Below are 16,640 nucleotides of genomic sequence, written 5' to 3' on the forward strand. Positions count from 1 at the left end.
GTGATCAAAGTGTAAGTCTGTCATCCCCTTTTAAACACAAATTATACAAAAAACAGATATTTCCAATTGAAGTTATTATTAGCATGAGTCAACAATGATTAAAAAGAAACAGAAAGGCATGAAATGGCAAAAGAGTGCTGTTTCACTTTTTCTGCATCAAAGTGAACACTGTTCGGATTGCTTTAAGGGCAGTTCTTTCTAATGCTGTCGACACCGCAAATGAAATTCCTTTCAACACCGCTGTATTGGGATAGAAGCAGATATCTCAGAGATGGACATGTGAAAACTGTTATGGCCAATATGTCAAAAAACTATCTTGATGGCATCAAACATATATTTTTACATGCTTCTGTTTGCAGTTTTTTGCCTGAGAGAGAGCTATCATGCACCCAGGCGGCAGTCTAACATGTTGCCTTCCTTCATTCAGTATTTAGAGGTTTCTCATTGGTACTCTGCACATCTTCCAGCAACATGCAGCCCAATCTGGTGTGCCTCAGTTTATGGAAACTAAGCATATAGGATCCACTTTCTTAACACAGTGGAGCCTTTTTGGCATAAACAAAGAACTGAATTTGTCTTGTTTCCTCTGATTTATCGCACTTGATGGATGCAGTACCATATCAACTCTCTCCCTCGGATCCATTATCCAGTAGATTTGAAAACCCGTTGAACCAATAATCCAATGACAAGTCCTTGTCTGGGCTGACTATATGCAGCACGTGCCTCATGTCTCTGTTCATTTGGATTCTGATGAAGATAGAGTAGTGTCAAAATGTTTGGTGGCGCAAGCTAAATCAATCCGTGTGCTCCAGCTCCCTGTTTATTGCTTCCAGTTGATCATATTTTAACTTAACCTCAACAGGAACCATTCCAACATTAGCTTGCGTAGTTACACTCACCAGCTGATAGAGATCATACCTGCTGCCTCATGTGCTCCGCTGAAGCACGTCTCCACCGAGGTGTGACCTGTGGATACGGGTCCAGATATGAGTTTCTGAATAAATCACCCACAGTGCAAGCACTTATTCAAGTACAGCTATGCACACATTCTTCTGTTAACTTCTGCCATGCTGCTGTTAATTCTTTATTGCCCTTTGTTTCTGTTTCCTTCCTTCCTGCTTTGTTCTCTATATTTCCTTCACTTGCTTCTCACTTACCTTTGCTTCTTTCTCTCCTCTAATCTTTCCATTATCTTGTTTTGTCCTTCCATCCTTGTCTTCTCTCTCCTGCGCTCTCACTCACACACACACCCAGCTCTCTCTCAGAAACTCTCAAAGAGTCATTTGGGAGTCACATCCAACAGTGTCAGTGAATGGCCCATTTATACAGAAAAGGTAAAGGAAAGGGGTATAAAAAAAGATTGAGAGCATTTGGAGAGCACGGAGGTCACAACAGGTTTGGGGAAAAAAAAAAGCGACGTGAACAGAAAGAAAGAGAGCGATCCTACAAGACATGCAAAAGAAATAAACACCATTTTAACAGAGTATTCCAACCTTTGCCTTTTACAAGACCTGCGCTCCACAGGGGCATTTGTCCATCATCTGCAGATCCGTAACTGCCAATAAATCCCAGACAAGCTTTTCCTGCTGTCTGACACACAGTCAGCCCAGAAAGAGAGATGTTTTACAGTAAAACCACGACCGTGTAAAAGATCCATCTGCCTCCCTTGGGGTGAAGGCTGGAACAATGCTGTCTCTTTCCTCTATGGACTTGGAAATAGAGAGATATTTACAGTGTGGCCCTTGTATGAGCACATGTGGTGGGTAGCTTTCAAGGGCGATAACCTCTGACGGCTCTCACGGGGCCGGCTTGGTGCCAGATGTGACGAATATCAGTCAATGTTGATCTAGTTTGTAAAAGGGGATGTTGCTCGTATTGTTTTAATATCAACAGAACAAAGCCTGTCGATAGAAATTGATAAATGATACATTACAAAAGTTGTTTTTGTCATAATCAACATTGTTCAGTAGTCAGAAGCAACCAAAAGATTTATTTTTAAAGCACACGGTCTGAAATCAAAGCAAACAGCAGGTTCAATCTCATCGTCTCGTGGCGAAACGAAAATAATCAATGATAATCCTCTCATATGTTGCAAGTTCAAAGTAACAAGAAACAGATATTGTGGTTCACGGAGATCAGAGTTCAAGAAAGCTGACCTCTGCGTGTCTTTAATGTACTCCACAGGAAGCTCTGCACGCCCAGCTGGGCCTGGCAGGCTCTGTCCACTAGGCCACAGGTCACTGATGGATGCAAGTTTTACAGAGACACTCACGCTGTCTGATAGAGAAAGAGGAAGAAAGATGGAAAGAACGGTGGAAATTTGGTCAGTTCAGGGTGCTGTTGCTTTTGGAGAAGAGAAAGAGAGACGACTGGAAAAGTGAAGGAGGTTCTTTATTCCTGCGCCCTGCTTCTCAATGGAGCAGGGATTCAAGATTTGCCAAACACACCAGAGGACATGACGGCCGACACTGAAAGAGAAGTACACAGAGGAAGTGGCAGTGAAGGTTGTGGTAACATTGTTTCATGTTGGATCAGAGATGGCCCCTGAAAACCTCCCCGTCTGAGCGCGAAAGAAAAGAGGGAAGGAGACGGGAGGGAAGCGGAGGTCAGAGTGGGGGAGTGTGTGCTGACTAAGCTGTTTGAAAGGTCGTCTTATGAACTCAGCGTTAACCTCTGCATCCTCCAGGGAAGAAGACCGGGGCATGGGAATCGTGTTGCAGCCCTTAAGAGCGGCTCTTATCCAGCCATAACTCAACAGAGGACAGCTAAGTGTCATCACACTGCCCACCACTTTATCCCAGCAGACTTTTTTCATCCCTCGCTGATTGCGTTATACTTTTTAATAGCCAGTATTCATCTTAATCTTTTTTGTTTTTGCATTCCTTGATGCACACAGCTGGTTTCGACACAACACTATCCCCACAAAGAAGTGTTTTGATGTTGGGAATCTGGCAGGATGCTGATTGGGTTCGAAGGATATGGCAGCAGCCCTCATGTCAGACCCCCTCAGGTGTTGAGAGCGGCGGCTTCAAGGTTATTACCAGTCGAAATGCTAACAAGCATATCTGAGGACCCGGAGAGCTCAATAGCAATGATATTAATAACTCTGCAGCTCCATCCAGGCTGTGTATTTTCTGAGCCATATTAGTATTGGCCTTTATTGACACTGTCGCTGCATCAAGACTACATCAATAGCCCATTTACTGCACTGCATGGATTAGAACACAAATCAAATAAGATATTCTAGGCGAGTAAAATTGTTTGAGAGTGTGCAGTAGGTAAGTGCAGGATGCGCAGAAGTCCTTTTCATGTTAAGAGCCGGACACTGTTGCAGTATCTGTCTGAAGCAGATGGGTGAGTAGACATCTGCTGCCATCAAACCGAGAAGTGCGTCTGATATTTTCAACATCAAAAACACCTCTTCACTGCATTTATATTCTGCCTGCCAAAGGTCATATCTAGGAAGGCGTACGCAGCATTTTCATTTCAGAGGTAAGTATCAGCTCCAGTTTTACTCAAAGCATTTTTTGTTGATGCCACAGGTGCATTGTAGTGAAACAAGTACAGGATCTGAATTTTGTGGACTTCCATCGTTTATTGAATTTAGATCATCCGGCAGTTCCTTAAAGGTGGTTTTATCCTATTTTGTGATTCATTTGGATGTCTACTGTATGTCTGTGTAACACATGGTTTGACAGTATTGCCGGACCTGCCCACTCATTTATCATACATACCAGCATGAAACCATACCAGACACAGCACATTTCAAGACCATCACATGATATACAAACCTGAATCAGATGCTGCATTATTGAAGTTTAAAGCTGAATATCATTTGTTTTTACAGGTGTAACATCACACCATGGGGCAGTTTAGGATAATTTGCCATCAATGATATAGTTTCATTGCATAGACAAGACTGACTCTACAGCCATGCTGATGTCTTTGTGAGGCTGTACTTAGACAAAGCAGTGCTTTGAGCTGAATGCATACCTGGAACTACCATATGGGCTTCACATAAAGCCTGACCTATTCTCTTGATCCTGATAAACAAGCCAAGCCTCCTAGCTTGGAGGATAACGAGCTAGCGAGTAGTAACAAGGTTTGTGGGTGGGGGCAGCTACTAGCTTTAGTGCCCAGGCTCCACTGAGGATTCTAATCCAGCCTTGGCTAAATGCTAACATTACAACCCCAGTACAGAGTGAGCCAAATGGCAAAATAAACTGTGTAGAGTGGTTCAACTCTGACCCTACGTTTACATGTAGCAGGGTATTTTGGAAAAACGGATATTTTGGCCCCTCCTCCCTTCAAAAATAACATCGTGCACACAACATTGTTTTCAAAAATGTTGTCGTTTACATGAACCCGGGTAAATACGCCGTTGAGTGCATCATAACTATGCCAAACCTGTGGGCGCGAGTGTAAACATTGGTCGCTCACATGACATTAAGTATTCAGTCGCATGTTGTGACGTTTCGGAACCTAAAACGCTGTTTAACCCAGTTTACACGCCGACAAATAATCAACGTTTTCAGAAATCTCCACTTTGGCCGGAAGTGAATGATTAAGAATGATTGTTTTCCGTGAAAAAAACTCTGTTTGCGTGTAAACGAGAGGCCAAACCACATGAAAACATGCGTTTTCCCTAAGTGTAAACGGGGTCTGACTCTGACTGGCCATATTTGAACAGTTTTCTTGCGCAACCGTTAGCATGTTTAGACTCCAACCTTTCTATCATCTCTGGCCCACGTGAATGTTATTCTGGTGATGTTACTTTGTTTCCAATTATTCCATAACCGCTTGTACTGTACTGACGAAACTGTAATAGAACAGAATTATACTTTAAGAATGGCAAAGTGGAACAAGGGTGGTTCGGTTTGAGCATTACACTTGGAAACTTGATTGACAAAATGTAACTAATGGTCTTGAAAGCTGGAGCTGTCCATCATCCTCCCAATGGACACCATTAATTTTCCATTCGACTGTTTCAGCGTCAAGATGACGAACTTTCACTTTTCGTGCATGCAGCGCACATTTTCATTTGATCTGAACGTACATTTGTTGCCCACCCCCCACATTCCTGAGTAATGAATGAGACAATGAGTACCAGACACCCTCTCACATCCCTTCCTTCTTTGCTGTGAGTCAGCACCTCAGTTCCTCTCCTCCCTACCTGTCATCGTAGCTTAAAATAAAGGGAGCTGAGAGCAAGTGATAAAAGAAACACACATACACTCCTCTTGACTTTAACATGCTCGCTGAAGCCCACGCACCATTACTGTATGGCACTCTGATTTATCTCATCTCTCATTCTGCCTCCATAGCTTCCCAAATTCAAGCATACGCGCCCCCACACACATTTACACACACCCATACTGTACAGGATGTACACACACCAATCATTCACCACTGTCTTCGCCCTGGATAAGCTCACCATTTTTAACTCATTCTGGGAATCTGTGTATTTCAGCCTCTTCTCTTCAGTTGATCTGTCAGTGTGAGTTCTCAGGAAGGGAAACCAGATTTGGCTTAAATTATAGATTCAAAACTGCTGTTTTCTTAAAGGAGCACTTCAGCAATTTTATGGCTTCACTTCCACAAAGCTTAGGAACATATGAGAGGCAGAGAGAATTATGGCCAAAATCACTGCAGCAGAGGCCAACACATTTTATTATACCCCCCTGCTTGCGATTATATTTTACCCTTCCTGCTTCGTTTCTTGCCCGTGTATTTCAAATTCCACGCCACCTGTTAGTAACATAGTATATTAAGTGTTTGAAGGTCCAAGCCCAACCCTGATGGCATCAGTACAGTTATTTAATCAAGGCAAATGTTGATGTTTCTTGTCTGAATAAACATCCAGGTCACTTTTTCATAAAAGTCACGATGGCAACCTGACTTGGTCGATCGCTGTAGATGCTTTGTCTGAACTATTTGTCCTTGTGAAGTACAAGGTTGGTCTTCATTTTTAAAATGGGTGGAATCCTCAATATTACATGAGAAGTGAGATATGTTCTAGACAGCCTGTATTTATTAACATCACCTCTCCTTATTCCTTCATGGTTTCCCCTTTTGAAGCCGTTGATTCGCATGATTACTGACAATGACACAGATCAGATAAAAGGCATTCTTCCCTCCTCTTTGTTGTGTTGGAAGGTCTCCTGCTCATGAGGCACACTCAGTGACTTTCTGCAGCATATCTCTCCCTCCCCACCCAGCTTCAGGCGAAGGAACATAAATTTCTTCTCTTGATCTGAGTGGTTTGAGAGGTAGAAAAAAAAAGAAGTGCTCTGTAAATTCAGTTCCTCTCTTATTTACATTAGTGTGTCAGAGGTCCTTGTGCTAATTCAGCTGCTTCCACTGTTTCTGGGTTGGGAGTACATTACTTCAATTTGGGTTAAGCATCCATTACCAAAAGCTGCTTGAGGTTTGAAATTATTTACACAATTGGCCGAACTTATCGCAAGCGCTGTGCTTCTTCTTTCCCTTGTGTCCTTCACTGGCGTCTGAGGCCATTTGCTTTCATCTGTGAATTCTTTGCAGCCAGTAACTTTCTACTACTAATTACATATTGTGGACTGTTTAACCAATATTACAATACCCAGAAGGCTGTAATACTGTCTGTACAAATGTATTTTATGTGAGAAAACACTGGAATCAAATGTCTTTAAATGTCTGTAAATCTCTAAATGTCATATGTCAGAATGTGTTGCTTTTACAGTCTTATAGCAGCAGGTGATTTGTAGAAGAAACGCTACAAGATTAGCATTTTTGATACCACTGCAGGGCATGTCAAATTGATCCAGATCCTGTGAAATGCCATTCAGTGATGTTGTTGGAATTAAACGCAGCATAGCAGTGTAAAAGGACAGAAATTGAAAGCAGCAATTTTCAGCATACATTCATGTTTTATCCATGGGTGGTAATGTTGGTCAATCCTCCACTGAAATATGTCAGCTACTCTTTGATGAATTGTCTGAATTTAGTACAGACACAGTCCCCAGAGGATGAATACTAATAACTTTTAGAATCCTGTGAACATTAATTTAGTGCCACCAGCAGGTCAAAGTTTTTATTTATCCAGTAAAATGTCCGTTAGCTCTATCTACTGTTTGCACTTGCATCAAATGTTGTGTACTCATGGTTCCAAGAGGATGAAAACTACTCACTTTGATCATGTTTTAGTTTTGAGTGAAATATCTCGGATGAACTCCTGGACTCCCAGGGTTTTTTTAGCGCCACCATCAGGTCAGTTTTTTCATTTTCATATATATTGTCTTTTTACAGAGCTAATGACATTTAGTCTCACCTTTATTTGATGTTCAGTGCTAATTAGCAAATGTTAACATGCTAACACAAGGAGCTAAGATGACTAACGCGGTAAACATTTTGATAGACATCAGCATGTTAGCATTATCATTGTGAGCACGTTAGCATACTGACATTAGTAATTAGCTGAAGACATTGCTGTGCTGAAACACAGACTCCCAGAGCTGCTGCCATGGTTATGGTAGTGATAGATTTGAAAGCACAAATTCTGTGCTTCCATTCAGGTTTAGAGCCAGAAAGTCTCTAAAAGGCTGTTCTAATGTATCCTTGGACATGGAAAAAGCACAGGAAAGGGTATTACGATTTTTTTTCCCCTTTTTTTATGGAAAGTATATCAATAGACTAACTCAATTAGGTTGCGCATGGACTTCAAAACCTCTCTCCAACATCGATGGTGATACTGTGATGGACAGACATTAGCAAGCACATGTTCATACTGACTCCATTTAAAGGCCTCCCGTAGAGTTTAAAATTAGAAATAGCCATCCTGGACTTACTTTGATGGCTCACATTTCCAATATGTGATGCACTGAGTGCCTTGTTCGAAAAGCTCTGACTTCTTGAGATGAGAAATTTATTCCAAGGTTCAGAATGAGGAGCGTGAGAATAAGAGAGGGCCCATTTTGTAGATCTCAGTATGAGGTATTTGAAGTCGAGATCTTAAAATGACTCAGTAATGGAGGCTGTGACTTCACTTTCCTCCCTTAAGTATGTGAAAGCCCACTAAAGATACTATTCAGTAACTCTACCTTAAAATGTTAAAATACTTTTCATGGAGTCCTCGAAATGGAAACTTGATTGATGATACATGAAACTGAAAGTGGCTCATCACTTGCAAATGTGCATTAAAACCATGAAAGCTGAACTCTGTTTGACATCACAAACAATTGCAGCTGATTTTGTCATAATTTTCAGCTATCCAGGGAGACAAAATAACATTTAAGTGACAAATTAACTTAACATAGTTGTAAAAATAATGTGATGCTAATAAATGGAACAGACATATTTTCTTCTCACAAAAAAAAGAGAAAATGAATGAAATCTCCACTTTGGATTGTGGCTCAGGAATCATGTTTTAATTGATGTGATTACCAGCCACTACGAAATGTCACAGAAACTTTTAATTAAGTCTAGCCTGTAATTAAAAAAAGTGGGAAAAAAAAGACACACTTCATTGGCAGCTGAAAGCCTGTCTGCCTCAGTGCCAGGGACATCAGGTCACGCTCAACCCACTTGATTATTGCTCAAAACCCACGTTTGGTGTCTCTCAGCTTGTCGTTTCACATTCATCAACATGTGCTTTATAGTGAACAAAAGATGAAAGATTCAGTGACATGGAAATTAATGGTCTTCATAGTTGCATGGTATTCCAGGCCTTTTTTTTTTTGGATCGGTTTGTGATTAAATAAATGAATGTTATTCATGTTTCTCCAATGCACAGGTCAATGTAGGCGCGAATACGCACAATCTTTGATGATAATTCATCTTTGGAAGGCTGATGCTGTTTGTGAAATCCTTTATTATAATCAAGAGAGGGTAGAAATGTCATACATGGCTGCTGTCTCAAATGCACAATAGCTGTTTACAGTCCCCTGATTACAATGGCCTTATGCCACCCTCCGTTTTTGTGGCTGTTGGTGGAAAACAGGCCAGACAAAAAAGAAAAAAAAAAAGATTCTCATGGAGTCGAGCAAAGTTCTTTGCAATTCTTCCGACTTTCTCCAGAAAGACTTTGGCCTACTTGGGGAAGGGAAGATTAGTAAAAGACAGAACATCCCACATGGACTTAGAGTGGTTTTCTTCCCCGTCGCAGTGCCCACAACTTGGTAATTGTCTTTGCATCCAGGCTCTTAAGGGAAACGGGAGCAAACCGCTCTCCAGCCCATTGCTCTATTTGTCCCAACTTTCAATCGGATGAAGGAATAATGTTCTAAGCAGCCTCAATCTTTGGGTTTAAGAGAGGGTGATTGAAACCCTGGCGGCTTAACAGATGCGACAGACAGCTGAGTGCCAGCATGTTGTTTCTCATTCCGTGAATGCATAATCTCAAGTCCCTCAATTTCATGTGCAGCATGGGCCAAAACATTCTCACTACTATTAGTACTAATACTCCTTCTGATATTCAGAATCAAAAGTGGTCTTTGAGGGAAAATTGCAGTAAAGTAATTGGAGTAAAGTAGCCAGCATGATAGTATTTCTTCTATAACTATAAATTGATGCGTTGTCTGTCAAAAGACTCCTTTTCTTATGCTTCCTTCAAATAATGTAGGAAAAATCAAATGTAGAAGTTAAGTGCAAGGCCAGGATTTTAGAAAGGACGTCCTGCCACGTCTTTGAAGGAAAAATCAACAGCTGCTTACAAAATCAACACGCCCAAACTCAACTATACCAGAACCTGATTACACAGGAAATTACAGACCTGTAAATTACCTGTAAACCTGTTGCTTGGAAAAATACACAACCCAAAAGAAAAATACTGGAATCATCCAGAAAATATGTATGTGTTTAAGTGCAAATCATCAACTCCACTCTGAGGGGTAAAACCTCCCCAAGAGTTGTACTGGTAGCATGAATTCAGGACTAATGCTACTGTTGTTACGACTGCTAACAGTCTGCTAATGAACACGTAGTTAAATGAAAGAAGAGCGAAAATAAACAAAAGAAAGATTAATGGGAACGGGATTATGGTTTGTTTGCAGTACCCTTAGTGGGAAGGACAAGAAAAGATCCAGGATTTAAAGATATAATGAACATCTCTTTCAAAGGATCAGTATACTGTATATAATCCATACAGTTCACTAAATTGTGACACATATCAGACCAGTGCAAACAAGGTATTCTAGAGGTGATGTCCTCTCTTGTCTTTGCCTGTGGATGTGTGAGGACACAGAAATCGGCCATGACAAAAGAGAACCAAACAATTATGTAGTATATTAGCAAATGACAGCCTTATCCGAGCAATAATTCTTGGGTGAAAAAAAATACAACAGGACAACCTATTAAATACACCAAAGTTCAAAATTGAATAAAAAATAACCCTTTGCCATTTTTTATTTTTGACGTCTTGTATCACAAAATATTAAAAATCTCATTTATGGGGCTAGAAAATGTATATTGTGGACATTGAGTAATATTCTTTCCAGCTGCAATGAATATTGAACACTTAATCTTGAATACCAAAAGCAAGAACTGAAATATAATTGTGTGAGGTCAGAGGTAGAAAAGTAGCATTTAACAAGGAAATATTGAGAAATATTTGAGTTTAGACCCAACACTGGAACAAAACAGTGACTTTTCACTGGCAGCAGCTTATTTTAACCCAAATGAAGTACAACTCTATAGTTTTTGTAGCAATTGATCTAAAAGCAGTGCTTTAATGATGGTAACAAGAAGTCAGCGTGAACTTTTAGCCCTTCAAAGTCAACAGCTCTTAGAGGCTGAAAGTCAACATGCTCTGCTCATAATAACAATGCGTGCTGATGCATACAGGCAATATTCACGACCTTAGTTTAGCATGTTAGTATTCTCATATAGGCTAGCTCTAAAAGTGGTGGACTGAGAGACATTTCCAGAGCACCTCTGCAGGCATAAAAACCAAGATGACAGAAGAATCCAGGAGTTTGATGCTTTGGCTAAGAGCTTATCTCAGGTATCACTGTAGTGCTATTATAAGTACATTTTATATGTGAATGGCATAGCATGAATGGGCCCTCATAGATTAGAGGACAGCTCCTATTTCCTGAATCTGATGGAGCGCAGGCCAGTGTCTGACCTTGTCTTGACACCTCTGCTGATGCTACAAAAGTCCACTTCCAGCACCCATCAAACACCATCCCCATCAGCTACGAACCCATCCAAAAGCGATCTCCCCTGGCCCGCTCCACCCTCTGACAACCGCAGCTGCCACTGAATCTCTGCCTTTTCCCTTTAAGTTCAGCCACAGAGACTTTGTCTGTTCATTCCTGCCTGTTTTCGTTTAGCTCTGTGTAGCTGCCGCAAAACAACCCGATCAGCACTCTCTGCAATTACTGAATAGACCGAGGAAGCAGCGGCTTGATTTAGCAGACTGTGGGGACTGCCATTTTCTATTATCTTTGGGTCTGTGATGATTTATGCCGCATGTGTGCAAATGCACGTGTGCTCGTCTCTCCCGCGCTCTCTCACACACACACACTTTCTCTTCTTCCCTTTCCTTCCTGTCTGTCTGTACCTCTCGCTCTCTCTTTCTCCACATGCTAATATCTCATCTTTTTTCCTGTACGGGGCCCCTGACCCAAAGTCCACAATACCAGATGTCTATACAAACTAAGCGAGAGGAAGTCCTGGCTACATGATATGAAGATGAAAGCTAAGATGGTGTTCGATAGCCTTCATGCTGTGCTGCTGAAATAAACAATAGGATGGAGAGCTGAAATGTAAAGGTGTGTGTGCCTTTTCTCAGAGGATTCCCACACAAAGCAAATAATTTCGCCAGTGATTGTTCCATATATGGTTACATATGGTACAGAAGGGACCCCAGTGTGTTAGCTACTCAGCATCGCACAGACTGCAACAATGCCAAGCTGTTCACCATTGCCCTTGGGAAAAGAGCATGTACTGTGCTCTATAATAAATCACATTTTCTATTCTGTAATTAAAGTATCTAAGTACATACAGCTAAAAACAACAGAATGCCTAAGGAAGGGCGTATTATGTTAATATTCATCACCACATAGCTACATAGCACAAAATTAAATGACAAATAACCTATATGAGCCTGCAATCAAAGCAGCCTAAATATATGTTGTGTACCGCTTCCTGGTTAGGAGAAGAGGGCTGTAGAAAGACACAGAACTGAATTTAGCCAAAAGCGTTGACATACTAAAACCCTCCAGTAGCCACAAGACCTTCCTTCCTACTTCTCCCCAAACCCGACCCAGCAGGCCGTGCTGTTCCAGTAATTGAGTGAGTAATGGACTTATTCCGCTGAGTGGTTCTCTGGGTGTACTCAATACTGGGATGTAAATCCTGTGGCAAATGGCAGATTAGAGGAGAAAAAAAAAAAACTTAACAGAAATAAATAAAAGCAAAAAAAAAAGGAAGTACAAGAACAAAAGAAAATCCATACTCTAATTATTCCCACGCAATAAATTTAGCTGATTTCTCAGGTTGAGCCATTTTCATCCGCCTTCTGCTTAAATCTGGGAAGTCCACTGTTCTCTCTGGCTTTTGGGGTCGTCTGATGGTACTGCAGCAGCCAGACCACGGGCTTCGCATTCCCAGTTCTTTCTCTGCCTTCACATTTCTTTCTATCTCCCATACCCACCACTTCTTGTTTGTCCCCCTCCCCCCTGTCCAGACATAGTGTCCTCTATACACCCAGGCTGAACGCTGGACTCCTGCCATGCATTCCACCAGTGGGATACACTGATCGGACTAATCCCTTTTCTCCAAACGCACCATGCAGCCTAGATCCTCTAACAATTAGCTTGTACAATAAACCCATTATCCATAAATCCATCAGAGGTCTCAGCTCCATCCCTACCAAGTCTTGCCTTCAACACAACACAGCCTGTGCTTTCTTGTGGTTTTATGTCACCATTAACTAACAACACATTGAGGTTTGCATCTGGATTACCACACATCCTATTGGCTGCATCCAAGTTGTCTCATCATCACTCTGTCAACATCTTTTTCATCTCCACATGAATCAAGTAGTCTATTATTCTAATTTCATCTTCTATTTCTTCCTTGCCGCCTCATTCTGACTGCTCAGCGACCACCCTGGTTAAACAGTTGGCCCACACCGTACACTTCACTGGAAGAATCGACTGACTGAAAGAATCCCTTTCCTCAAAACACACCATTCTACCGAGATCCCCTCACAATTAGCAGACCAAGGCCAGATAGCCTATAGCGAAAATAAGCGGCCTCAAGTCAAAACAAACAGATGTAGGAAAAGGGTGCAGAAACCCCCAGCAAGTCGCCAAGTGAAATATTTTTGAGTCGCCTTGTCATGCTGATGCTACAATGGAGATGGTAGCAGTGATCTCATCTGCTAAATATTGTTTTTGCCATGTAGGCTGCAGGCACTTTTTCCCCTTGTTCTGCATGCACAAATGGGGTGTATTCTTTGCACCAGGGCTATAAATTAATGTTTTTGTGGGAGCCTGTTGCTACGGGGTGGAAAGGGGAGGGAAGGAAGGGGGGGGCGGTGGTGGCCGGGGGCCAATTAAAATACAGATGTCTGCCTGTCGGTGTAATTCCATTCAGCCATGATTTACATTTAGAACAGTCACCCAAGGCCTGCCACTCTATACTCGTGCAGGAAATCGAAGCTGACTCCAACCTAATGAGAAAAGTGAACCTCCCGAACTTTTACGAGACTCTCGTCTAAAAGGAGCCTTGCAACTTTGGCCATAATATGAAAGCCCTTTCAGCTAATCACTCATTGACAGGGGAGACCGGTGCATTAGAAGCTCAGCAACCAATTTCACTTTGTGCTGCTGGCGTGAAAAATGCATGGCGGGAAAGTTGCCCTTTGTTAATACTCCAGCTTGGCAGCCTCTCCTAAGGATAATCCCTGTCAAATAGTTTACCTCATTTGGAGCAACACGTTCAAGAATGTACTTACCTAAGGATAAAGGATTTTATTGAGCTGAAAAGACCAAACTATCCTTTTTGTTATTTTTATTTTTATTAAAAGCTGCAGTTTTAGCAACGATCCCCATGGTTGGAACCATAGTATAGAATGTACAACCTGAATTTCTACCTGCTTACTGTCAGCCAGGACATTTAAAAAATGTGATGTAGGGAGCACGATGTGGGAGGCAATAGACAGTGACGGACGGGCACATTTGCTCTAACTTTGTTGTTAGCCACTTTTAGCTAGCACGGCCAGTGTCGACTCTCATTTTCACTGCAAAAGGATGGTACACGGTAAAGGGCCATCTCCACTCGAGTCTGATGATAATAAGCTGGAACATCATGGAGGTCGCGAGCCTTACCAGTTTGACTCTTAGACATGTTCCACACATTCTAAATGCAAGGCTGCAGCTGACCTCATAGGCACCAAGTCCAAAGAGGTCAAAAAGAGAACAGGAGGTTCGTAACGGTTCGTAGCTTACCGTTACGACTCTCATAATATCTAAAAGCATGGGTCTGCAGGTGTATCACCTGTTCCTCATTTCTGCACCAGCTGCCACAGTTACATCATAGTCTTGGCTTTATTGTGTTTGAGGAGGAATTTGGTCAAATAGGAAAAGTTTGAGTATATGGGAAATACACAAATTTTCTTTCTTGCAGAGAGTTCAGTAGGAAAATTGATGGCACTCTCATGTCAATACAGAAAATCTGTAGCTGGAGTCAGCAGCTGGTTAGCTTAGCGTAGCATAAATACCATAAAAGGCTTTCCTGGCTCTGTCCAATTGTAATAAAATCCACCCACCAGCACCTTCAAAGTTCTTTAAATTACATATTTGGGGTTGCTGTGGCTCAGGAGGTAGAGTGAGTCATCCACTTAGGGAGAATCCACACATCCTCTTATCCAACATGTCAAAGTGTCCCAGGTCATGACAGTGAACCTCAATTTGCTTCCAATGGTCAGGCCAGCAGCGTGCAGTGTAGCTCACTGCCATCTGTGTGTGTGTGTGTGTGTGTGTGTGTGTGTGTGTGTGTGTGTGTGTGTGTGTGTGTGTGTGTGTGTGTGTGTGTGTGTGTGTGTGTGTGTGTGTGTGTGTGTGAAAGGGTGAATGAGTGAATGCACTCATTGTAAAGGGCTTTGGATAAAAGCGCAATATAAATTTATTCATTTACAGCACAGGTCTCAAACTCATTCCACAAAGGGCCGAGTGGCTGAAGGTTTTCTTTCCAACCAAGCAGCAGCACACCAGACTTGACTCATTTCATTAGCTCATCTCAGTCTTCAGACAGCTGATTGGTCAGACTGCGTGCTCTTGATTGGTTGGAGGAAAAACCTGCAGCCACACGGCCCTTTGTGGAATGAGTCTGAGACGCCTGATTTACAGGTTGCTTGGTAACTGGTCCTGGTCAAGAAATAGCCTGGCACATAACCCTGTAAAACAACGAACTGTTGTCTTTACATTAAAGTGTTTGTACAGATTCAACAAATGAGACATAATATTAATATGTTAATAATATTCACAACATATAATATATTAACTGTTGAGCTTTAGAAGTGCTTGTAGACATATATTGTTACCTTTTGACACAGCCAGGCTAGCTACTTCCCCCGGCTTTGTGCTAAGCTAAACTAATTGGCTGCAGACTGTAGCCTCATATTCACTGTGCAGACGTGGATGGTGTCCATCTTTGAGCAGAAACAAATAAATGTAAACTTTTCCTTGAACTGATCTTCTGTATTGTTGAAAAATGACACGAATCTTTATGATTGTGTGTACAACACCCGCCCACCACCCAATAGTTCCATTTTATTTATCTGTGGAGTAAAGTGGAGTGATGTTTTGACTTTCATAGGCACTTAGCTGCAGCATTGATTTGGCCAGAACAAGGCCACATAAAGCACTGTGAGAAAAGATTGTGCTTGTCAATAATAGTAATCCAGTATATGGAACTGAACAGGATATGTTCTGTCTATGGCAGTAACTCACAACTTTCTTTACCGTCTGCCGCTTTTTATCAGTGCTTTACTGTAATATCCCTGTCCGACAAATACCTTTCCTGGCCAAGGCAGTATTATCGTTTATGCCCAACCGCCTGTGCAAATCAGCTCTTGCTTTTGATTCCCATTTTATAAGGAAAGGTCAGTACAGCAGTGATTTATAATATGTTCTCCCGTAAATTCAACAAGGTAATCCATCAACGCAACAAAAGAGAGCTCCTTAATAAACATTTGCCTCCTCAACGGCCTGTGAGTGAATACACAGGAGGGGTATTTTTTATATACAAGTGAGATTGGGAAATATATTTGAAATTCAGCAAACATCCAGCAAAAATGGTATACACAGGAAAGCCAGCAAAGCTCCAAATATCATCTGTGAAGACAAAAACCAAAAGATCGGCGAGATATCAGGAGATGGATTGCTTTGTTTTGGACATCTATTTATTGATTTTTGAGCTTCCTCAAATCTACTTTAAAAGTCCCAAATGCAATGCATGACCAGTGCCATCAGCGTAGGTGTTGCCAGCCATTCTTCTGCAGCTCATCCAGCTGTAATAAACAGGATACTCTCCTCGGACAATGCAGCCAGGAAGCAGACTCTTGTCTTCATCTGGGGAGTTCATCTGGGGCACGGTGGCACGAGTACTCTCTACTCTTTGTGGCCAAGATGTGCGAGTCATACTCAAAAATA

This window comes from Chaetodon trifascialis, chromosome 19, assembly GCF_039877785.1.
Source record: "Chaetodon trifascialis isolate fChaTrf1 chromosome 19, fChaTrf1.hap1, whole genome shotgun sequence".
NCBI classification, from domain to species: Eukaryota; Metazoa; Chordata; class Actinopteri; order Chaetodontiformes; family Chaetodontidae; genus Chaetodon; species Chaetodon trifascialis.